Source organism: Pipra filicauda, unplaced genomic scaffold (genome assembly GCF_003945595.2).
Source record: "Pipra filicauda isolate LSUMZ 115617 unplaced genomic scaffold, ASM394559v2 scaffold265_size1292809_pilon, whole genome shotgun sequence".
Classification (NCBI taxonomy): domain Eukaryota; kingdom Metazoa; phylum Chordata; class Aves; order Passeriformes; family Pipridae; genus Pipra; species Pipra filicauda.
In genome coordinates, this window is record NW_024104382.1 from 829,521 (window position 1) to 854,167 (window position 24,647).

At 40.1% G+C, this 24,647-nt stretch overlaps 1 protein-coding gene across 7 annotated transcripts in view; it reads right to left on the reverse strand.

The window, feature by feature from the left end:
- The window catches only part of SULF2 (sulfatase 2), a 117,934-nt gene extending 96,761 nt beyond the window's left edge, over nucleotides 1-21,173 (reverse strand). For 2 of the 7 annotated variants that reach the window (XR_005563886.1, XR_005563887.1), the window contains exons 1-3: nucleotides 21,029-21,173; nucleotides 20,695-20,770; nucleotides 11,701-11,789 (exon numbers count right to left, since the gene is read on the reverse strand). The gene's annotated coding sequence lies outside the window, so the exon portion shown is untranslated. Of the gene's footprint in view, nucleotides 1-11,700; nucleotides 11,790-20,518; nucleotides 20,541-20,694; nucleotides 20,771-21,028 lie in introns of those variants that run through there. The other 5 variants (XR_005563895.1, XM_027751920.2, XR_005563889.1 and 2 more) reach the window with 5 other exon arrangements.
- Between the last annotated feature and the right edge of the window lie 3,474 nt (nucleotides 21,174-24,647).

A 24,647-nucleotide genomic window follows, 5' to 3' on the forward strand; every position in this document is an offset into this window, starting at 1 on the left:
GAGCCAAGTTCCAAAGCAGCAGAAGGCTGCCCCACCACTCCATCAGGCACACAACCCATGGAGAAGGTCAAACACAAACATCTGCACACTCCTATTTGCTCACTTTATAACAAGTGCAGCAAGAAGACAGGTTATTCACTGACTGCAGTCAAGGTCAACTGGATGCCTGAAAGTAAGAAAATCTTGTTAGTTTACCAGGAATATATTGCTCTGTTTCTAGGATGGGAGAATGAAATCTGTTACTCCTGTTCACTAAAAGCAAATACAAAACCAGTTTTCCAAGAACTGCTCTTTTTCTTTTTTCCAACTACTTTAATTGTAGATTTGTACTTCACAATAAAGAAAACACTGGGGTTTTTTCCAAATACTTAAATTTAGTAAAACCTACAGACTGTGGCATAAATCTAATTTTTTTTTTAAACTACATCAGACAAATACTGGGCCACTGTCAAACCCAGCTCTAAGTGTGTAAACAGGGGCAGTTCTGCACTGACAGTGTTCTCTGCACAGTAACCCAAACACAGCACATCAGGTTTCACAGAGCATCATTTCTAGGGCTTCCCAGGAAGCATTTTTCCCATCCCATCATATTGCATCACACTGACTTCATGTCAATAAACCCAAGATCTTCTGGGTAGGGGAACAGGAGGAGGGCAAGAGCTGTAACAAAAATACACCTATTTTTTATGTCTAATAAGTTTTCACAAACTACTTCACCCATTTTACATTCTTTTCCTGTTGCAGGTAAAATGATGTTGCAAAATCAAATTTTATTTTCCTGATAAAGATAAATCAGATGTTAATAAGCTATTTTAACTGTTATTCCCACACAAAACCATGTCAGTAAATAGAACTTGCTCTGTTAGAGTAATATAGTTTGGGTCTCATACTCAACATTCTCTAAATCATCATGGATACTACCATTATAAAACAAAACATCTAACAAACTAATTCGCTTCAAAGGCATTATAAACCATCATTATATACCATTTCCTTATCAAAAAGAAACAAGTCTTAAAAGCATTTTAAAGCTCAAAGAAGCTGTTATTAAAACAAGATTTGCATGGTATGAACTGTCCACAGTTCCAGCCCTGGAGTGTCTAATTTCTGACTGAAATCAAAACTGTAACAGGATAGATTTCAATACCCTAAATATGTATTCAAATCATAGGTATAGTAATGGAATCAGCATCCACAAACAGCCAGCACTAACCTCCTGTGGTCCTTCCCCCTCGAGCTGCCTGGCAATTTACATCTTAACTTTTGGGAAGAAGGGTTTTGAAATTATATCCATCGGGCTAAACAAGTGGGTTCATGAATGTCGTTACCAAACCACTTACAGTCATGTTTGCAAGATCAAAACCTAACTCTGTTTTTCACATATTTGCCTTTTAAATACAAATCTAACCCCAAAACAACATGCTGTTTTTCCATTGGAGCGTTTACACTTCAAAAAGAAGTATTTTCAAGCACAAATGTGAGATGAGTTTCATACCATACCTACATTACAGAATATTTATGCAAAGTATTTCCAGTCCTTTGAGACAAAGAGAGGTGGTATCTAAAGTCTCCTCACATGCCCACACCGTGGGCAGCAGCATTTAACCTTCCTGCAGGTATCCATGTAAAAGTACAGGGAAGAGGGAAATCAAACACAAGAGTGGAAGCTCTGAAGAGTTCAGTTAAGTATTGGAAGTTAAGAACCATTAGGAAGGCAATTTCTTTTCTATAAACAAAAGCATTTCAGAGAGATTATTTACTATGATATTCGTCAAGCATTATATGAAATCTTTTGTGATAATTCAAAGTATTTTAAAAAAATCTTCTCCCTTCTTGCAAATACATGCAATGAGAATCTTATTCAGTGAAGAGCATTTCTGAAAGTTCTTGCTGATATCTTATTCCAGAAATGTTTTAACTTTTTCCTTCTTATGCTTTCACACCTTCATCTTTGAGAGTTGATGACAATTTATTGCACTGTAAGGTATTCAGAAATTACCTGTGATAAATGAATGCATGATGTCAGATTGGCCCATCAACAAGAGGGCAAAATTATTTTTACACACAAAACTTAATCTGAACACACACCACATGAGAATATTATCCAGAGCACAGTTTAATACACTCAATATATTTTTCTTACCTGGTCTTGAAGGAATTCAGGTTCAGCCTTCAACCTGAATAAGTGCTGGCTCAACAGCACCGACTGCAGATTTGTACAAATTAATAGAAACATCACACACATCTATAAAGGAACAACTTCTCCCACTGATTTCTTTTTAAACACAAGAGAAGACAAGAAAGAGATATCACTGAGCTTAGGATTCAAAATATCCAAAAAGCATATTCCCATTCTTTCAAAAGCTTGCAATTTGGTTCCTCACCACCACTAACACCAAGAGAAGCAATTCCCTTATAAATTTTTAGAATAAGGGAATTACACTGTGTGTAATTCCAATCTTCTCAGTCACAGTTGCTTTTTTTCCTCTAGCAGTAGGAATACTCAGAGGTGAAACAGGGAAAGGACCCATGGAGACCACCACCAAGTCTGAAATCCTGTTAAACCACTAACAATACCAAAACTAACAGACCCTGACAGAATAAGCTCATAAACAGAAAAGCCCAGGGACTAAGCTGTGGGGCACTGTAGCTCCCTTTGTACACAGCATTCCCTGTACTCTCTGATGACTGACTGAAAAAGTTTTCATCTTCAAGACACTCCAGTCAGTAAAGAGAGAGGGAGTTTTGCAACTTAAAAATTCCTTTGGTTTGGACTTAATTTGCAAGAAAACCAAAACAAGGCAGAGGTTGGTATTTTGCTTCTTCCTCTGCAATAAGAAAACAAACCAAAACAATAATACCAGGAAAATAGAGGACACTTTTTCATCATTTAAGTTCAGGCACAAAGCCTGAACATCGTAACAACATAACAAACCATAACTTCAGTAGTATTTCTACAGAATCACAATTTTTCCCCCCTTAGAATAAGGGCTGCAGTGCCCAGTAGGATATAATGTGGTGGATCCTTTACCTACAGGCTCTTAAAAGAAAGGAGAAATTCATTTAACCGCCAGGTAAAACACACACAAAGTCCAGTTTGGATGGCAGTGGTTCCACAGCAAGTGAAAAAGGTTGTACAACCCTATCTCAGGAATGTTCTCTCTGTGTTCAATGTTTTTTTACAGGTAACAAGGAAATGAGGACACATAAAAGAGAATGCCAGCTCTCCTCAGCTGGTGGAGGTAGATGGTCTCTCTCAAATTGCAGAGCTCAAGGCACACACAGAGCAAAGACACTGCTTATTCCATGTGGTGCTCCAGCCACCTGGATGAACGGGACAAGTTCCCAAGAATCCACTCATGGAAATTTCTTCTGTCCCTCTCAACGTTGCGTATTTTTAACGTACGATCATCAAGAAGTGATTCTCGGGTTATAACAAGTCCCAAAATAAAACAAGTGTCTGAATAAGTGTCCCGAAACAGCCCAAGTGCCCCTCCAAACCCATCTGTCTACACGGCCAACACTGTGGAACTGTCTCCATCTGCTCTTTGCAGAGCAGCTCCACTACAGCACGAGGCTGAGCACTCGGGAAGTTGTTTCTACCTGTTGTTGCTGCTTCCATGAGCAAAAGAAAAAATAAGAAAGGATTTCATCTCCAAAGGAAATTTGTGGTGAAAACTTCAAGGAACAGATGGAGCGCAAAGGATTGGCTCTAGAACAGCTGTTTCTCAAAGCCCCACCCTGTAAGCACTGGATGTTCTAAATGTCAGAAAAGGTTCAGGTTGTTTTGGATTATGAATTACTTAATAGGTCTGGGACAGACAATATGAACTGCTACTGCACATGGGTGTGAATAATCGTTCTGTCTTTTTTCCCTGATTGTTGTGCAACTTCATTTCCTGAAAAAGAACACATACTTCATAGATGAGCCCACCCAGGTGCCAGAGAATCCCATTTGCATCAGAAAAGTGGTATTCAGCCCTGCCCTTACACGAGATCTTCATTATTATTTTATGGTTATATTTGGATTCATTTGCATAACACAGCCATGCAATAACAGAACTGCATCAGTTACAAACTTGCCTACCAATATCTGTACTGGTTCTAGTTTAATTTAAAGCATGCAAAAGAGGGAGCCCCTGGGAAGCTGCCAACAATAATGTCCCCCTGCACGTTAAGCAAATAGTTTGTTTCCTCCACAGGAGACAGATCAATACTCAAGAAACAAAAACGAAATCAAGAAAAGCTAAAAGCTTAGTAATGTAAATCAGGGTGGAGAAAAAAAAGAAAGAAAGCTCCTCATTGGCATTCTACAACTTCTGCAGACCCCCATGGCCCATTAGCTAATTTCTGTTAAAACACACAGCTCTAGAATAATAAATGCCAGTGGCACATTTCTAAAGGTTTGTGGCAACTGAAGTAAACATGTCCCTGTTCCCAGGACACCAAGAGACAGAAAATTAACCAGAGGTTAACTGGGTCATTAGCTAGAGCACAATATAGGTCACTGCAGATTTAATTTAGTTTGTATTCAGCTAAAGAATCAAATACAGCAACCAGTTCTCACAGCAGGAAAACAAGTAACTTATCAGCATGCTAATGTATCTTGGATACCAGGGCACCAAGTCTGTCATTACAATTCATACCTCTTTGAACTAATTTCACATCATTTTGATGTACAAAGTACAATGTATACACACACATGCATACAACTTACTTAGTTCTGAATGCAAGTATGCAAATACACAAATACTGAATATTTAACCAAAAGTCCAAGTGGCCACACTTAATAACAAAATAAACTCATTTCTAACTTGTCTCAGATGAGTAAACTAAATTAAGATCAGAGTAAAAAAGGGTCTGAATAATTTCTTGAAAGTTTTGTAGACATTTAGTGGATTGTTTCCTGTATCTTTGCTCTCAACACAAACCACATTAAAATCAGGGGACATTACCAAAGTTCAGTACACCATATGTTCTACTGAAGCTTCCCAAAATCTGAACAGTCTCTCCTTCTTCTACAGTTGGTATTGTTTATAACACATCTAAAGAAACACAAGGTGCACTTCCTGATCAGAGTTCTTGAGCTTCACTAATAGCAGGTGGTTCTTACCAGCAGAACATTAAATCAAGCAACTGTGTACCCCACCACTCTCTGTAAAAAGGATTTCCCCCCCTGTGTCCCAGTTTATCAGCTTTCATAAGTACAAACAGAGCAATTCAATTTTGTTCCAAAACATTCATAAGAAAAACAAGTGTGATTTATGATTTTGGTATTTTTTTAACCCGTCTTGGCAATATTAAAATAGGTTAAGATGCAGGTTTTCAGCGGCAACACTTGAAATCCTTAAATTAAGGATTAATAATGTATCACACACGCTGATGAATGGGTGACTCACGAAGGACACAGACACCAAGTTCTATTTAAAGCCTGGCACGGGGGGAACAGAACACTGAGATGGAAATGCTGGAAGGCAGAGAGCAAAAGGGGCAATTTGCTAGAGAAAAAAACCTGCCTGCAGAGGGACGTGAGAGCACGTTTTGCACAACAGATTAGTTGTGTTGATAATATATTAACAAACCACGGCTCAAACAAAATAAAGGTGTCAAGTACCAGCCCAGTGTCAGACAGCAGCTGTGCTTAGAGAGGTTTGTGTTCCACTGCAAGCACAGACTGGATTTGCTGCTTGGTGATTTTCTGAAAGCTCCACCTGCTAGAAATTAAATGACCTCATGAATCACTTAACTCTTATCTTGCACAGCTGTAGAAAAGCTCAAAAATCCGCACCTAAACAGCTCAAAGAAAAAAAGCAAAATAACATTCTCTGGTTTTGCACTGAAGTGTAACAGATTTCAAACCAAAGGTGTTGATTTACTTTTTTTTCTTTTGAAGCAGGTTGATCTTAAGGCCTTGAAACAGGATTAGATGGAATAAACAACTAAATAAATCTAAAGCAAGAACAGAAGACTTTTATTTTTCATTCTCTGCAGTAAAATTTTTTAAAGCTTATTATAAAAGCATGTAGCTTTCCTAGAATTCAGAGACACATAGCACCTGCATTAGGAACTTGCAAACCTAACATTTTTCCTCTCCACTTCTTGCAGAGCTACAGAAACGTGGCTCTTGCCTAAACTCACATCAAGATCACAACTGAAAAAAAAAAATAAAACCAGTGTTTAACTAAACTAAATTCTGTAGTACTATCCAGTGCAGCTCCAGAACCACGTGAATGTACAATTTCTGTCTAGAGCAGCTGATGGGAAGCATAATAGCATTTAGAGTTCAGAAAAACCACCACCCAAATCATGACCAATACAATGTGGTTTCCACACCATATGCTTTAGTGTCCTTGCTTTAGTGTTGTTGTTTGGAGTTTGTTTTTCCCCCTCCTCCAGATGATGATGTGTAATGTTCAACAATATCTCAAATTTATGGCCAGCTAAAGGGTATCACATTCCTGAGACACCTTTTTATAACACAGCAGTAAATCAACCTGCAAAAGGCTTTCTGGGCAATTAGTTTATTAACAGCCTCAGCTCTTTGCCTTCTAGGAGTCAAAATAATCCTTATCATATTGCAACTTGAACACAATAACCTTCACAATCTACCAAGCACATTCATAGGTCATCAGATAAGCAATTTTAATTGTTGCTTCTTCTGAACACAATGTTTGCCTGGGACTTGGAACACAGTTTTAAATTAACAAGTCTTACTTTTTTTAAAAAAACTAATTCACAGAGAATGGTTTTTTCTTTCATTGGAACCGTTCTCTTTCAACCTGTCCTTTGTCTAACACAGAATTTCCTCTCTTTTTCTGCTGCCTTTTTTCTCCTAAGCAATCTTATTCTAATCACACTTATGCACCTATCCTGAAGTTATTTCCCTTCTCTTCATACCACCCTACTGATCCATAATCAATAAAGGGCTCAAAACTACAAATTACCATGTAGAATAAAGCTTCAGTTATGAAAGAATCCAAACACAAACGGTCAAAAACTGTTAAACCATAAAACAGGTTCAAATTTAGTGAAAAGACACATTTACAGGCAAACAAAATCCATCAAGGCTTATTAATTGTGACACTCTAAGGCCAGTACAACTTGCAGAACTTGCTGAGCCATAGGGACTTCTCAGTATCATATCTCTCTATGTCTGAGTTCTTCTGACATGCTTTTATCAGCTGCAACAAGAGATAAAACACTGGGCTTGATACATCTTTGTGACTGCCTTGGTGTGAGAATGAAAATAATGGACTAGACCAGCGTGTTATTTATCTGCAGCGTCCCAGCACTATTTTTACTTTTGAGATTCTTAAACAGATATTTTTTTTTAAGCAGACCAATAGAATACACACCATTTTCCAATTTCTGCTGAAACAAACTGAGGTACTCCATTATTCAAAATATGTTTTCACCACCTTATGCAGCACAGTACTGCTTACAAAACCACCCCAAAATAGAAGGTCTTGAAACAGCTGTGCAGCATCCTTGCCCTATTTAGCAAGGCAGAAATGGATGATGTTCCCCTCTCCCAACTCCATCAGTGTGAACACAGCACACTGCAGTGGCCACTTTCCCAGCTACCTTCTTTTACTGCCATTTAAAGAGAAAAGCTACTTAGATATTGCCACACAAGGTTTTCTAAAGAAGTAAAGGCAAATCAAGTTACTCAAGTAGAAAAGTAATCCCTGACATATCAGGAGAATTTGCAGTGAACTAAAATGTATTGAAAGTGATTTTGATCTCAGTCTTGTGTTTTCCAAAACTTGTGCACCACGAACAGGATTGCTGAGATATGGTGATCAAACCCAAATAAAATTACAAGTTCCTATCTGCAGTAAATAGCTCCAGCTTGGAACTCTAAGGTTTGTACCACAAAGAACAGTTGACATCTTCTGCAGAGGTTTCCACTTGAAGTGCAATAACTTCTCTATCAGAGGTTTCTGTAGAACACATCCTTACAAAGGAAAGAGGATAATACAGAACAACATTAACTTTTTTTCCTTCAACAAGAGGTTATATAATGGAACTACTGAACTTGGACTACTTCCTTCAGAACACAAAGCAGCACTAAAGATACATTAAACTAAGAGAAGACTGACAGATACCCTTCCTAAGGCTACTGACTGCAAGAGCAGCCACGGAATCTGGGATCAGTGGTTCAAAGGAAGTTCCTTCCACAGCTGATGATCTTTCCTTCTGTGTCAGCCAAGTACAGAGGGGGAATACAACAAACAACTTGAACACTATTTTGCAGTACCAGGGGCTATTCTAGGTTATAACCTTTCTAGAGGTAGCCTGAGTTCACTCAAAAGTAAATTAAGTTTAATTCATACAGGGTATGATTTTTGCCCTTTTTTTTTTTTTCCCCTTCATCTCCCCACAGATGATGATTCATTTCTTCTGATTCCTCTACTGGAAATATTTCTTCAGCTTGTCAGAATAGTGAAGTGCAGGATTACACAACACAATTTTCTGGGAAGCTGACATATGCTCAAACATTTCATTATAATTGACTTGGACTTAACAAGCTGAGTTCATGTTGTGTAAAATAAATCAAAACCTGACAGATCATTTTCTCATAGCATATGAGGGAAGAATAGGAGAAAGAGTATAGAAACTAGCATATTGTGGTTCAGTGTTTTAAAATCCTGATCTGCAAATGGTTTTTCTAATTCTGGGACTATAACATCAGAAAAAAAAAATTAAAATAAAAATGCAATCAAGAGTCAAATGAACTAAGTCACCCAGATAAATCCACAGAGTAGATTTTTTTTTTTTAAACAGAGACCAGATGTTTGAAAGCCCTTTAACTGTCTTTACCTATGATGCTTTGAAATTTTATTTCAGTTTTGGTTTTGGCATTTTTTTTTATCATTCAAAAGCATAACTGAAAAAGGTCATTTAATACTACACCACAGGACTACACTGCATTCCTTAGGATTTGTGATATATGTGCTTATAGTGTGTCATTTAATAATGCAGAATAGCATCTCACTACACATTAGCTGAGGAAGGATGAAGCAGCTGAGCACGTGCTCATATGGAAACCAAGAGCTCAGATTCAGTGTTAATGATTTCTCTGCTGCTGATATAAAATTTCCTTACTACATAGGCAGTCCCCATTAAATTTCTTCACATATGTAATTAAAGCAAGAGAGTAACCTAGTTTATCCACCACAGCAGTCACAGAAAACATCAGAAGCCTTCAAAGTTTTAGGTTTGCCCCTTTTTTTCTCTCTGGGTTCTCTAAATAACTTTAAATTTGTAAGGCACACACACATGCACCACCCCCACACACAGAACCCTTCAGAAATTAAGGTTATGAATAGCCTGCAAATCCTGTTCTCCCTTTCTACAGGCAATGCCTTAAGTTATTAAAAACCATTCTTTCTGTTTTGAGATGTCATTCATCAGAGTAGTTGCTTCAGCTTGGCTTCCACTTGACTGCTCACTCACAGTCAAAAAAATTCCTGTAGTATAAAGCCAGGGTCAACAGTTATCAACTGCAACACTGAATTATACACCATATAATTGTTTTCTGTTTCGTTACAACGGCAGAAAACACTTATTTTAACTTTAATTATCTGAAGAAAAATTTAAAAATAAATCAGGTTCAAATCAATATCCTCACAACGTTTTGTTTCTTTCAGAACACGATGTAAATTATAGTTTTCACCTGGTTATCTTCAAAAGCCTTCATGAACATTGAAGATTTTGGTAGACCAGTTGGTTGGAGAGAAGAAAATAAAAAAGATACTAATCTGAAGGGGCCTTAATCCTGAAATTTCATTTCGACACCCCATCAATGCAACTTGTAGAACTCTGTGCTTCCAGTGAAATCAATACAACTCCACAGCTATTTCAACTCCCCCTCAAAAATTTAAGCAGAGATATTCAAATGTATTTATTAAAAGTACAAAAACACATTAACCTGCTGTATAAAAGCTAATTCCAAGAGAGCAGGGACTCTGCAAAATCTGGAGTACCTGTGTGTCCACAGATCAGAGCTCAGTTTAGAGACACCTGAACTAGTTCTAAGTAATTTTCCCACCCTAGAACAAAGGTCTGCCCAGCAGGTAGAACCCAGAGCTGATACCCTCCTTCCCATCAGCTGTATTTTTTAGCAGACAGCTTCACCCAAACACACAGTATTTTTGCCCCTTCCCCAAGATGCTCCATTACATCTGTGGCAGGAGGAAACGAGATTTGAGGTAGTAGATACAACGTGGGAATGTTGCATTAGATCTATTCTGGAGGCTTTTCTATGCAAGGGAACTCTTTATTTCTTACCTTAAAGCAAAATTGGAATGGCAGGGGACTGGAAATAGCCAAGCATTTGGCCCAGAGGTAATTATTTTAGAAGTATTTGAATAATAGCAAATCCAAGAATCAGACATCTGTCACTCCTAATTCATTTAAATTCTACTGCTGGCTCTCAACCCACCCTAAAAAAGCCAAGTAAAAGTATCAGTGACAGGAAGAGGAGGAAAACGTCTTGTTGTTCAGCATGAGGTTTAAAATGGTCAGTGCTCAAAAATTACTGCCTTACAGCACAGTACAAGTTAAGACTTTAGGCAAGAAAGGCCTACTTTAGAAGTTTTGAGTCCCATTTCCAAACAGAATTCATGCTGGTAATTGATGGGCAGAGGTCACCTTGTCTGCAAGCCAGACAGCTTGACTGTCCAAGCACAAACATTACCTCCTGCTCATGGATGAAACTCAGAAAACTGGCATTGTGCTGGATTCTTGCAAAGGAACACATCTCACCAAACACAATCTGGAGCTACTCAGTTTCTTTGCCTTTGGCAATGTTGGCTTCCTCTGTGGCAAGGGGTTTTTGGAAAGTGGGCAATACTAAATAGCTGATATTTCACTGAAAGCAGAATCAAATAACTCTTCCCAAAGAGGGCACTCATGCTTATCCTTCAGGTGTTCGTGCACTGAAGCTCCATTTCATCCTCTGTAAGTCAGCCTTATATGGTGCAATATTTGAATCCAGCTGAACTGGAATCTTTCTGGCAACAGTTCTGCATCCATAAAAGCAGCAGCCTGAAACTCAACAGAGCCTTTAAGCACATATTAAGCTTTTCTGTTAATTAAGGGATTTAGAGTTTTCTGCATTAAAGAATTTATTAGCACTAAGAAGAAGGTACTTGGGTATCCAAAAGCCTAGATCACAGTGAAAGATGACTAACTGTAAGACAATCTCCACAGCAGCACTCTTCCCAAGGTGCACGATGGATGCCCACTTCCTCATTAACAAGGCACATATTTTTAAATCAGTGCAATGGGTGTGAGAATTTCTGAAGTTACTTGGAACTCAGACCCTTGACAGTTCCTCCAAGCCACAGCAGAAATGCAAGTTTTAAAGCCTTGAGAAGAACCAGGTAGTTTTTCTGCAGGTAAACTTATCAGGTGAAATGGTTTCAGTGGTAGAGCATTGCATTTATAGCATTGCACTGCTAATCTTCACATCTAATCAGTTATTCAAGGAATGGAAAAGCGTCAGACATCTCTTCAAAATGATTTCCAATAACCCATCAAGTGATGAAAATGCAACAGCTGATTTTTTTTTTCTGCTCTGTGACTATAATGACTTGCAATGAAGTTAGCCCTGTATTCTTGTATCCCATCATTATTTCACAGACAGATCTGCAATAATTCACATTACAAATGCAATGAAGAGTAAAAACATACCAAAGAAAGGGGCATTTAACACTTTCACTGCAGTGCCCTCCACATCATGCCATTCTCAGTCTGGGAACATTTGCCAGGTACACAGCAACCTAATACAAAAAAACAAACAATATTTAGGAGAGAGTATAATTTTCACAGTCCTTTTGCAAGTCACTTGAGACTTCTAAGGTATTAGTACAGAGTTTCCAGTTTTCTTTTATACATCATCTAAGAGCACACTCTCCGAGCTCTTCTGGAAGCTCTCTCTTCCCTATTTTGCAAAGTCCTTGCTTTTGTACACCAGCCTTACTAATTCATTGTTTACAGGACAGTCCAATTGTACAAGTTAAGTGACTGGCTGCTGCAGTAACTTCTAGGCAAAATTCAAAAGTGAAACAAAATTACGTGAACAAAACCAATGACAAACACAATCACAACACAACAGAAGTAAGACATGGAGGCAGCCAAACTCAGCAGGACTGGAAGCAGTCTGCAGTTTGTCACAGAGTTGTTCAGGTTAGGAGGGACCTCTAGAGGTTACCTGGTCCAACCCCCCTGCTCGAGCAGGGCCATCCCAAGCTTGTTTCCCGCAACCATGTCCAGGTGGCTTTTGATTATCTGCAAGGAAGGAAACTCCAGCATCTCCAGGCAGCCTGGTCCAGTGCTCAGTCACTCTCAGAGTAAAGAAGTGTTTCCTCATGCTCAGACAGTGCCTCCTGTGTTTCAGTCTCTGCCCATTGCCTCACCTGTCACTGAACACCAGAGAAGAGCCTGACTCTGTCTGCTTTTTACCCCTCCTGCAGGTGTTTATCTAACTTGAAGATATTTCCTCCTCTGAGCCTTATGTTCTGCCAGCTGAGCAGTCCCAGCTCTCCCAGCCTTAAACACCTTGTGGCCTTTCAGGGGATTCTCCCAAGTTTGACCATTTCTCTCCTGCACTGGTGAGCACAGAATGGACACAGAGCACCCAGCACAGCCTTACTGGGGCTGAGTGGAGGGGAAGGACCAGATCCTTTGACCTGCTGGCAACACTCCTCCTAATGCAGCCCAAGATAACATTACCTGCTTTCACCATAAGGGCATTTTACTTTCTTATATTACATGTAAAAATCCCCACAAATTCTCAAACTCCCCAATAATAGTGTATTAATACGAAAAAAATTCTGGCATGGCTAATAAATTGCTAAACAATTCCAGAGCAGCTATTTGTTAAGTATACCTCAAAAGATTTGAATACAGAAATACACACCATAACTTAAGAAGGGTCACAGACACAGAGCAGAAATTCATTTTGCATCCTTTCACTGATCTGCTTTCAGTCTAGATTTTGGACCAAGGTGCGTGGGGGCGGGGAAGAGAAAACAAAAGCAAATGCCACAGATGAAAGAAAACAATTCTAGCATCACTGTGGCAAACTGATGGAAAACTCCAGCTAGCCACTGCCACTGATTTCTGTTCTAACAAATTAGATATCCCCTTGCCCTTTCACAACTCTCAGCAGTCCTGTCACAGGTAGACTGCTCAGAACTCCACATGCAGACATAACTCCTACTGGCTTCTAAGACCAGGCAGACGTTTGGTTCCTGAGCCTCAGCAGCTCCCAGGGAGCATCCTGAATGCTCCAACTGCTGCCTCATCACTGCAGATGCAATGAATGCACACAGGGAAGACTGAAAAGGGAAGTTATCAACGTGATATTGGGAGCTGAGCCTTTGCCCTGAGGTCAAAGAGAACAGCAAAATCCAGCACACAGACGATTAAAGAAACACAGTGCTAGCATGAGGAAACCTTATTGAGCATTAAAACTTCAGTGTCTGGCAAGTTGATTTAGAGCTGGTTCAGATAAGAATAAAAATATATTCTTACTTTGCAGTGTAATTGATAGTAGAATGTTTTCCACTTACATATTTTATATACATACACAGAAAAAGTCAATTTGAAATAAGTATTGCAAAGAGCTTGTTTTCTATCTTAGACAGGAAATCTGTCTTTCAACTACTCTTTTGTTGCAGATTTCCCCTACATACAGACCCATTTCTCTTTCCTTAATATCATACCAGTGAAAACTACAGGAATTAAACTTAAAATCCTGCATAAAGACGAATATTTACACATTCTGAAAAGTAGGAATGGTATTAGTGCCTCTTGAAGCCTGACACAACCAGGCAATGGTGCACTTCCAGGTTCTTCCTACTCCTATCACTACCTTGATTTTGACCCCAGCTGGTTTTAAATCTACTTTCCTTGATGTTTTTAGCAGCTTGAAAAGAAGCAAGTGCAATAAACCCGGAGAGCTGTATCTAATCTCACAGGGTTCTGTCACACCCATCTCTGCCACCAGAGCTGCCTTGTCTCCATCCTGTATCAGGAACATGGAATCAGATACAGTCAAACACAATCCACAGTATGAACACATTCATCCTGCTAGTGATACTCTGAGACTGAGAAATCAGACCTAACTGAATTTGATGAGAAACACAAACCTAAAGTAAGTGCTTCACAACTGAAGCAGTTCCATCAATACACATAGCAGAAATACCTTAAAAAAATATCAAAATACTCAAAAGAGTACTTATTCAGAGAATTCTTCCCAAAAATTTGATTCAGCAGGTTACTGATAAATGGAGAAAGTCTTGGAATTGATCCCTCTTCAAGCTTAACGTTCACTACTACAACTCTGCTAAATATTAACAGAGGGATGGGGGTTCTAACAAGTAACTATACTCTTTAATTAAAAATGTGGGAAGCATTATATATTTATTCCTCAGCAATACAGCAATCAAGTACAACCTGATCACAGAGGGCTGATTCCAGAATGAAGGGATCCCTGGAGCTCAGCCAGCCTACACCTTTGCTCCACAGGAGAGAGGAGGTACATAGAGCTCTGATGTCCATCTAACCTGCTAAACTTCTCACAACTTTCCTGGGTACTCAATGCCTGTTCTTTGAAATGCAACATGAAATGCAGAAGACCATGTCAGCCCCACCAACACATACTGCATGTTCATACTGTAACCTTATTTTCAGGACCCTCTGCCCAAGATCACTGGAAACAAGTCACAGAGCACACCACCCTGTCAGAGGACAGAGGAGAAATCACAGGCTTTCTCAGAGTCTTAGGAAGAAGGAATTCTGTTTGGTTTCTCATCTAATTCCAGGATACTAATTCAGTCTTCGCTTATTGGGGTAATAATTATTTTAGATCATAGATCCTTTTGCTCCTTTCCTCTAGATTCCTCCTAGGGAGTTCCTGTATCATGTTTTCAGGACAGTTCCTTAAGAGGAAAAAATGCCAGTATTTGATAGCTCCCAGCAATATGGGATGAAAAACAATTCCTCAATCTCTAGAAATATAGCCAAAGACTTGAATGAGGGATGTGCTTCATTGCAGGTTCAGCTTTTAAACATTACTGGTGCCAAGGTACTCTTTCTATCTCCTGGTACCAAAATATCATGAGGCATATATTCTGCTTTGCTATATAAAACTTGCCAAATTCAGGTTCTATTCTCATTCCCTCATCTCCCTTCCCACAGTGCTGCACACGGCTGTTTAAAAATTAAAGCCTTCACTTCTTTGAAGATCCTGTTGCACTGGAGAACATCTTCTTGCTTAAAACACTTGTTTCTGAATCAGACTTGCAAAGTTCAGTATCTGGTGGTTTATCTCAGACGCATCCAAATAACCAGGAACATATCAGATTGTGCTTGGCTATTAGTTATCTTGGCATAAATCAAATTACATGCCTTAATAGCTTGGGAGCCATATCCTAGAAAAGTTTGCAAGAATCCACATTCAAGAGGCATCAGAATGAGCAGAGGCATCAGACCTTCTACTCAGTGGAATGGATCCATTCAGTTTTGAAAAAAACTGAATCCTGGTTTTGTGCTGTGTTTAGGTGCTTGGATTTAAGTGGGTTTTTTTAATAGATACAGATCTCTAATAATCCTATAGGGTTGCTATTTGCAAATCTCACTTCCAGAAGAAGGGAAGAAAGATATTTTTGCCAGCTAAACCTTTCAATCATTTTTATTCTTTTTAGAATTTCACATAACTGTTATTTTAACTGCTTGTAACTTTTCCATTCTTGCAAAGACCGGCAAAAAATGTTTAAGTATCTGAAAATTATGTTTGTAATTTTGAAAATGGCTGTAACTATCAAGGCTGTCTGGTTCTTTTCAAACTGCAGCCATACTGCAAGATAAAAGCAGGATGAACTCACAATTTAGTTTTATTGTTTGATAGCACAGCAACTTCAGCTGTACCTTTAAAGAGATGAACAGCAGTGGCTGAAGTACAGTACTCAGTCACACTTTAGACCATTGGTGCAGAAGATAGAAAATTTACTTATAAATTGCATTTGGTAATAAACTACTGCAAATACATCATTTTGTTGAAGCTTTTATGTTCTGTAGCAAGCACTATCAGCATTCCAACGTGACACTACAAATCCTTACATTGTGACAGACAGGAAGGGGAAGAAAGTCACGAGGAACATCTGACACTGGACTGAGCCTTTCCCTAAAGGCCTTCTCTGAAGCTGTGGTTAATGCATGAACCAGTTCAATTATGTACAATTAATGCATGCACCAGGTCAACGTGCAAGTTTGTATTATGTACAATCGTCTGATGGAAAAGGACTTAATAAGTGAACCACAGCTGTTAAAAACAAAAACGTAAGACAGACTTAAAATTTTCCAGAAGATTATAGGAGGGGTTAATTGAGGCTACAGCACTTTTCTACAGTGCACTGTTGGACTATTTGCTTAACAAAACCAGGACAAATCCCAATTCAACAGCAGTGCCTGAAAAAAAGGATGAGACACTAACATGTGTTAAGTATGTAAAAAAGTCTCCAGCATTCTTTAAGGATGTGAAAAGGGAGAATGAATCCTTCATTGCTTAGAGGGGAACATTTTTGTCTTGCCAGAGGACAGATTCCCAAGGAGTGACATTTTCCTACAACCTGTAATTTTCTCATTTATCATTTGTCAGGGCCCAAAGACCTTTTACTGCACACAGAATGTTTGCACATGTTTAATCATCCTTGTCCCAAACAAATGTCACAGTCTGAATGAGGAAATCAGTTAATATCACTGATGATGCTAATTTAACACCATTAATATCACACTGTGAACAGTTACTGAACCTACAAGGTCTCGTATCCCAGCTAAGCTCTGCTGGTTGCAAGTCTGTTCTCCAGCAGACAGCACCAAGAGAACCCACACAAATATCACAACCAAGGAAATGTGATAGAATTTTTAAAGACTGCTTTGATTCTAGACTACCAAACAAGTGTGACTAAAGACAGACCATTTGACAGAGATTTAGATGCACTAATTAGAACTCACTTATATACACTCTCACAGATGCCTCCACTTTCATCAGTGAGCAGTCAGAAAAGAGTCCAAAAGGAGCACAAAAACCATTCCACCACGAGACTACGAGATATCCAGCAAGAGCTAAAGTGATTTAGAAGGCAGAAGACACATTGCAGTGTTGTCTTCAATGGCAACTATACCATCTTGCCCTTCTGTATGCACAGCTGAGTCACATTTTGTAAAATAATTTCTCTGCACATACTATCTATGAAAAAAGCTTTCTAAGAGCAGAACCATATAATATTTTCTCGAAGCCATTCATATCTTCTACACACTTCCTCTGAAAAAGAAATGATGACATAAGGGAGCCAGATTATTTAGAAAGTCCTGCAAATGCTGCTGATACTGTCACACAGATGAAAATAAAAAATCCATTAACTACTAGTCTTTTCTTATCATGCACCTACCAAGTATTTGGAGTGGGAGAAGAACTGGAACTTTAGGTTTTGGTACCTTAACTTTCCTTAGAAGCAAGCTGCAATTTCTAAGGCTTCATGTTTCAGTCACAGAAGTAAAATGTACTGGCTTAGGATTCTCATATTAAAGCTGTAAAAACAGAGCAACAAAAACCCCACCCTAAAACACACTCCTGTCCTTTTGACCAGTGTTCTCTCCCTCCACTGAACAGTGATAGCTCTGGGATAACATGCAGGAAATAACACTGCAAAAAAGGATGCATAAAGAACTTCACATTGTTAGCACTTCAACCACAAAGACAGAATCCAGAAGAAAAGTCTAGAAGCAGATCGAAGAGAATCTCTGTCACAGGTCAATCAATCAGAAGTTTTCCTTATTCAGTTTCCCAACTGAAAATAAAATCAGCACCGGACACACTTCAGAATCTTTTAGATCCACAATCATCCTTTCCAAAATACTACTTGAAACCACAAGTTCTTAAATACAATGAATTCATCTATTAAGCTGCAGAGTCATAGTCCAGGACACAGTCACAGGGATGATCAAACTGTCAGCTCACAGCTGAACCACTGTTTACAGCACTTCCTACCTCAGGGATCAATAATTTCAGCCTTTCACAATGATTGCTGGCTGAAGTCTTCAAATAAGGCAGGCAATTCAATTGCTTTTTTTTCAGGAATTTGAAATAAGATGCTGCCTCTTCCTAAATGGAACATGTCTTTCAGGAGCAGTGAGACTTCATCCAATACTTATGTTATTTCTTTTGAGGTATTGATATTTACAGTTGTTTACCCATCATCATAAAGTTGCAACCTTCATTTTACAATACAATATGCAGATTAGTGACAACTAATAGCCTGACAGCGTCAGAACAAAATTAATCTATCTCCTAACAATCCATTAAATATGGCTAATTAGTACTAGTGATTACTCATCAGACCTTTTACTTCACAACATACTGCTTAAACTCGCTGAACTGTGAGCTGCTATTCTGATTTTACTGGGGAAGGTGAACCAATGCCAGAAAATACATGCAGAAATACAACAAAAAAAACTAGAACACCATTTTTATGGAACTCAGAAATATTACACATCCTTTTTCTTCCCACAGAGGTCAACCACTAATTACCTGAAATCCTCCCTTATCCAACTTGCACCACCATTTCAGAATTTCTCCCCAGGCACCATTTGGGTGAGGGGTGAGGGAGGGTGGTGGGGACAGGCAGTGAGGGCAGTTAACCAGCAACAAACTCTATGGAGAAATCCCAGCAATTTCCAAAAGTTAAACAAATATCCAAATGCGTTGGAAATTGAACGAATGGGAAGAGGGGAGGAAACAGCAAAACAAAACGAGACAAAACAAACAAACAGAACAAACCCCACTCAAAAACACACATCTGCCACTACACAGCAAAAGTACTTGCTTTATTCCATCACCTCATCTCTCACTCGCAACAGAGAAGGGTCTTATTAATGTACATAAATCAAGTTATATTTGCAAATTTAATACCACCTTGTCTCTTTTAATTACTATTTTGTGGATGAGCACTTATAACCCTTCCCACCTGAGATCCTCATAAGAGAAATGCTTGGAAGAAGTCACAACAGTGAAATACACACTTGCTTAAAAACAAAACATAGCCATCTACTCCAACTTAACATTTTGTTTAATGAAATAATATTAGCTAATTAAGTAAAAAAAAAAAGCTACAGACATTTTCCTATCCATTTAGGAGAAATGACAGAGAAACTAGTAGTGAAAGGCCAAACTAATCAAAATGAGTTTATGTAGCAAGGGCAAACACTTTCAGCTAGGAATTACCCAGAATAAGATTCCTTGTAAGGAATCTAATGCAGAAAAAATCTCCAAATACAAGTGAACAAACAAGCCCCCCTGTATTATACAGCCAAAACATAACTAAGAGTGTCTTTTTTTAAAATATCAAAGTCCAGGAAAAAAAAATCCATTAAATTATTTGAGAAAAACACTGTATTTTCTGAATGAGACTAAAACAAACCCATACAACCCTCCACATTCAAATGACAAAACATCTACAGTATGAAAACCCCCTGCTAGCAGAAACCTTGCCTTGAATTCCATGTTTTGTGCTGGTGAGTGTCCAGAGTTCACCTAACTCCCTAACACAGATTAAAAATAAAGCTGTCCTATTTACACTAATATTTTGAGTGTTTCCCTCATCCTCTTGCCAATTCCATTTCCTCATCTCCCAAAAACCAAGCAGAGCAGCTAAGGCAAAACTGAGAAAGATGGTAGCAGGAACAGTTTAGCCTTTGAACAGCACACTTAAAGTTTTAAGTTTCACTGCTGCAGGACACGTTATGAAATGTTAGGAATAAACCAAATTCTATGAAGAGGATTGACTTGGAGAACTCATGTAATACGTTTAATCTAAATTACATCCTTGAATGTGTCAGTTTTACTTCCACAGAACGAGAAATTCAAAAGAAACACTGCACGTTAGCTACAGAAGAATATATTCACGAAAACTTCTTAAAATTATATTTGGACAAGAGGGAGGGAAGGAGAGAGAACTGCTATGCATACAGCTAGCACCAAAACTACTACTCCAGTTGCATCCTTTGGAGAACTCCTAACCACACTATACTGTAGTGCCTAAGTTCTTAAAGCATGGCCCACCATGCTTTACATCTCACCTACACTGAGAAAAAAAGCTGTTGCACTGCAGGTTAATTTTGGAATGCAGCCGCCACCTAAGCAATTAAGGGGCTTTTCACAACTGCTATCTGATGGCATAAGACGACATCCACTGTTAATAGCAAAGACAATACTTATTGCCATGATAAAAGTTTAGAAAAATTATTTTTACCATTAGTTTCCTAGTGAATTTAACAATAGCCACAGAAAAGTACGATCACTTATGCATTCATCCATACATGTGCAGCTTGGAGAAACCAAGGTGGATGACACAGATACTGCACCTCGGCAAGGTTTAACATCCATATGTAACTCTTAAAAGCATAACGATTAAAAAAAAAACCAAGTAGCTAATTAGAGACCTACCTACATCTCTCCCAGATTTATGCCTGGAGCCCTGCAGCCTCACAGGGCTGTCGAACAGCCCGGCACACGACTGGGAACCAGAAGTTTTTAGCACGGCACATGTTATTGCCCAACTCAAGCAATGCCTCCCCGCATGACCTTGGGCGAGTCACTCCCCGCGCATCTCCGCTCCTCACCTGGCAGCCCCGGGGCCACGGCGCGCCGAGAACCAACACCGGCTAATTACTCACAGGTGGCTCCGCACGGACGAAGCTGCAATGAAGGGAAGGGGAGGTGGGAATTGGCGCGGGGGGTTCCTCACCTACAGGTGATAAAAATCTCCCCGCCATGGATTCAGGGGGACAATCTTTCCCACCCCCTTCCCGCTTCCCTCCTGCGCGGGTCGGAGCGGAGCAGGCGGCGGCTCCGGCTCGCAGTGAGGGAGCCGCGCCCTCCGGGCCTCCCGCCCCCGCCGCCAGAGCCCTCCCGGCGGCCCCGGCTGGCTGCGAGCCCCGCCGGGCGGACACTCACAGGCGGCCCGGAGCCGTGAGAGGTGACGCCCGGCCCGGCCCGGGCTGGGGCGGTCTCGGCAGCACACGGCAGGCGAGCGAGCCGGGTCTGCGGGCGCTGCGCTCCCGCCGCGGGGCCGCGGCCGCCGCCCGCCCTTTCCCCGCCCGGGCCGCGCCGTTGGCCAATGCGGGCCGCGCCGGGAGCCGGCAGCCACCATCTGTGGCGAGGCGCCTCCTCCAGCCCCTCGCCGGGGGCTCCCGCCCAAGCGCCGCCGAGCAGGGGGCACCGCAGGGAGCCCGCGGCCCCTCCGAGGAGCCTCCCCCGCCTCCCCCCGCCGGGATCGCCGCCCCTCGGCCCGCGGGGGCAGCGAGCGGGGCGGGCTGGGGGTGGCGGAGCAGCGGCTGCGGGAGGGTCTCACCCCCCCGGGGCTGGGGGAGATAAAGCCCCGACCTGATAAAACTTACGCACTCCCCACCTATTCCCCTGCGTTCCCCGTGCGGGGTGTCAGGAGGCCGGCGGTGGAGTGGCACGGAGGAATGTGCCTCGTCCTGCTGAAGGGCCAGATCTGAGCGCGTTTAGGCGGGGACATCTCCTGGGACCGAGCTATCCCAAACGAGCCAGAGGTCCCTTTCACTGTTTTCGGGTCCCTTTCACTGTTTTCGGGTCCCTTTCACTGTTTTCGGGTCCCTTTCACTGTTTTCGGGTCCCTTTCACTGTTTTCGGGTCCCTTTCACTGTTTTCGGGTCCCTTTCACTGTTTTCGGGTCCCTTTCACTGTTTTCGGGTCCCTTTCACTGTTTTCGGGTCCCTTTCACTGTTTTCGGGTCCCTTTCACTGTTTTCGGGTCCCTTTCACTGTTTTCGGGTCCCTTTCACTGTTTTCGGGTCCCTTTCACTGTTTTCGGGTCCCTTTCACTGTTTTCGAGTTTTAGCCTTTCGCGTTCCCAGTTGAAGGGTTTTTCCACAAACACCAGGACCCCCTTACGCGCCTGGTCCCTTATTTTTGGGTCCCTGCCTCCACCCCAGGCAACAGTAGTTCAGGTGTTTGCAGTGCAGGTGGAAACTTTCACGAAAGCAGAGCCATAGTTCCTGTTTTACCTCTCTTTTTGTATTAATCATTTCCTTGTTACGGACCTCCCTGATCGTGCTTTTTAATCAGGTTGCTACGTTTTCTGTTGCTTCTGCACAGGAAATCCAAGGAATAAGAAGCTAGCTTTATTCCAACAGGTCCCAGGGTGATATTTTTGTGAAGATGTGTCAAGAAAATTATGCAAATTCTTCTCAACTTTCAACAACTTAAAATATTCTTGAGATTCACGCTGTGGAAAGAAAGAAAATGTACATTTTTTCATGGGTTCACATTTTTTTTGAAACTGTCAGGTCCTTATTTCTCAACAGAACAGTGTCATTAAATTACAGATTTAAAACCAGAGTATGGACCAGATACAATTTGCAGGACTTGTAGGATTTGAGATATATCATTTTTAAGGTGAGGTGAATGTCAAAGAGTCAAAATAAGTCTTGTAATTAAATTAATAATAGGTCCCTTTACTATTAAAAAATATTATTTCCGGAAATAAAGCCAACCACTTGTATTCCATACCAATGCTGTTACAAATTGGCTTGTGAATGGTTCAATGTGTTACTCCAAACAGACACTTTCAAAGATGGGATCTGTTCCTTGCCCACTAGGAAAGTTTTATCTTTGCATTAAAGGTGCTCAAGACAGCTGAGCTTTACCTTATTATTACAAAAAAAGTCTCAAAAATACTCTAAATGATTGGGATCTTTCTTATGAGACTCCAAATGGATAAAATTTTGTCCTCAGTATGCATGTGAAATGCCTCTAAATCTGAAGGAGTGATTTGTCATTACAAGATATTTTTAAGGAATGATTTCTATACAGTCATAATTACCAGAATGAGAAATTATCTAGTGAATCTGCCATTAATCTTACAAAGCTGTTCTCAAGCCTGAGTTATTTCCATCTATATTCTAATCAAGACTCATCATCATAATTTTGTGAGATAGTTTCTAACATTAATGCAAGGTTTTGTCTTACTACTTTAAGAATGTTATTATTGTTAATTTTATTAATACATAGAAATTCCTTCTAACGTCTTAAATAAATTGACCTAGGTAACAATACATGCATAAAAAAAGATTCTCTTCACTTGAGTGAAGAGCGTGCCATCATCATATATGAAAGACAAAGGATGGTTGGAAATAAATCTATAGGCAAACAACTGACCTCTGAAATAGTGAAAATATAAATAGCTTGTTCAATTGTACAGGAAATCTTGGCAAAATCCAAAAGCATGTGGAGGTAAGTGCTGTCTCAGTCCACTGTAATAAACACTGCTGTTAAATATGAAAAACTATGCCTTAAGTCTCGAAGTAATATTTCTCTATTAAGTGGTTTATTTTACAAGCAAAATGAGTACTGCAAAAGCAGTTGTTTACCTTTTTTAAAAATATGGATTCTTTCCCATGGTTCATTACCCTTTCTATTACTTTTTTGTATAGATTAAAAATATGTCAAATTCTGCATGCATACATCATCAGTATTGTGTATGTCATGGATGTGAATAGGGCAAGATCAATTCAGGGGTTTTCTTCTGTATTTTTACTTGTTACTATCTTGGAATGTGACCTTGGGCAATTTACTGAACTTGCCCGTGATAGTTCTTTCATCTGTGAGATCTGGGATAGTCACACTGGAAGAAGGGCACTTTATTAGTAATAATATTGTGTGAATTTATCTATAACAAATGAGGTAGTAAATAGCACCTTTGAATACATCCAGTCATTATCCAACATAACATCTGGGAGAACTGAGAGCCCCTTTAGGCACTAAAGGGGCTCTGAGAGAGCTGGAGAGGGATTTTTGACAAGGGTCTGGAGTGACAGGATGAGGGGGAATGGCTTCAAACTGACAGAGGGCAGGGTTAGATTGATATTAGGAAGAAATCCCTCCCTGTGAGGGTGGGGAGGCCCTGGCACAGGTTGCCCAGAGAAGCTGTGGCTGCTCCATCCCTGGAAGCATTCGAGGTGAGGCTGGACGAGGCTTTGAGCAGCCTGGAAGGTGTCCCTGCCCATGGCAGGGAGGCTGAAACCAAATGGTCTTTAAGGTCCCTTCCAACCCAAACCATTCTATGATTCTATGGTGTCAGTATTGTCTCCTATTTCATTCTAGGCAGCATGTACTTGGCAGTCTATAGTGCTTAAAACAAGGTTTAAAAACTAGGCGGAATTTTTTTGTACAATATAGCAAATAAAATCCTCAAAGATCCCATGTGAAAGTCATTTAGAGAATAAGCCTAATTTTTTAATTGGTTAAGCAGTGCATTAACAGTGTGTGCAGAGGTAAAGCTGTGAGCACTTATAGTTCAGGAGACGAAAGACAGGGAGAATGAACAGTTTTCCACAAAGTTCATGATGAAGAGCACTGTATCCCTTAAAAACTTTATGTTTTCTTCACGAAAAAATGATTGCTTTGATTAATTATAGGAGTTCAATAAGATTACAGTCTGGTACCACCAACAAAACTATTCAAACCCTGTTTTGGTGTGTTTTCCACGTGCAGCAGGTGTTCATCAGTGCAATAAGCTCAGAAAGATCTCTTGCCATTCCCACACTACA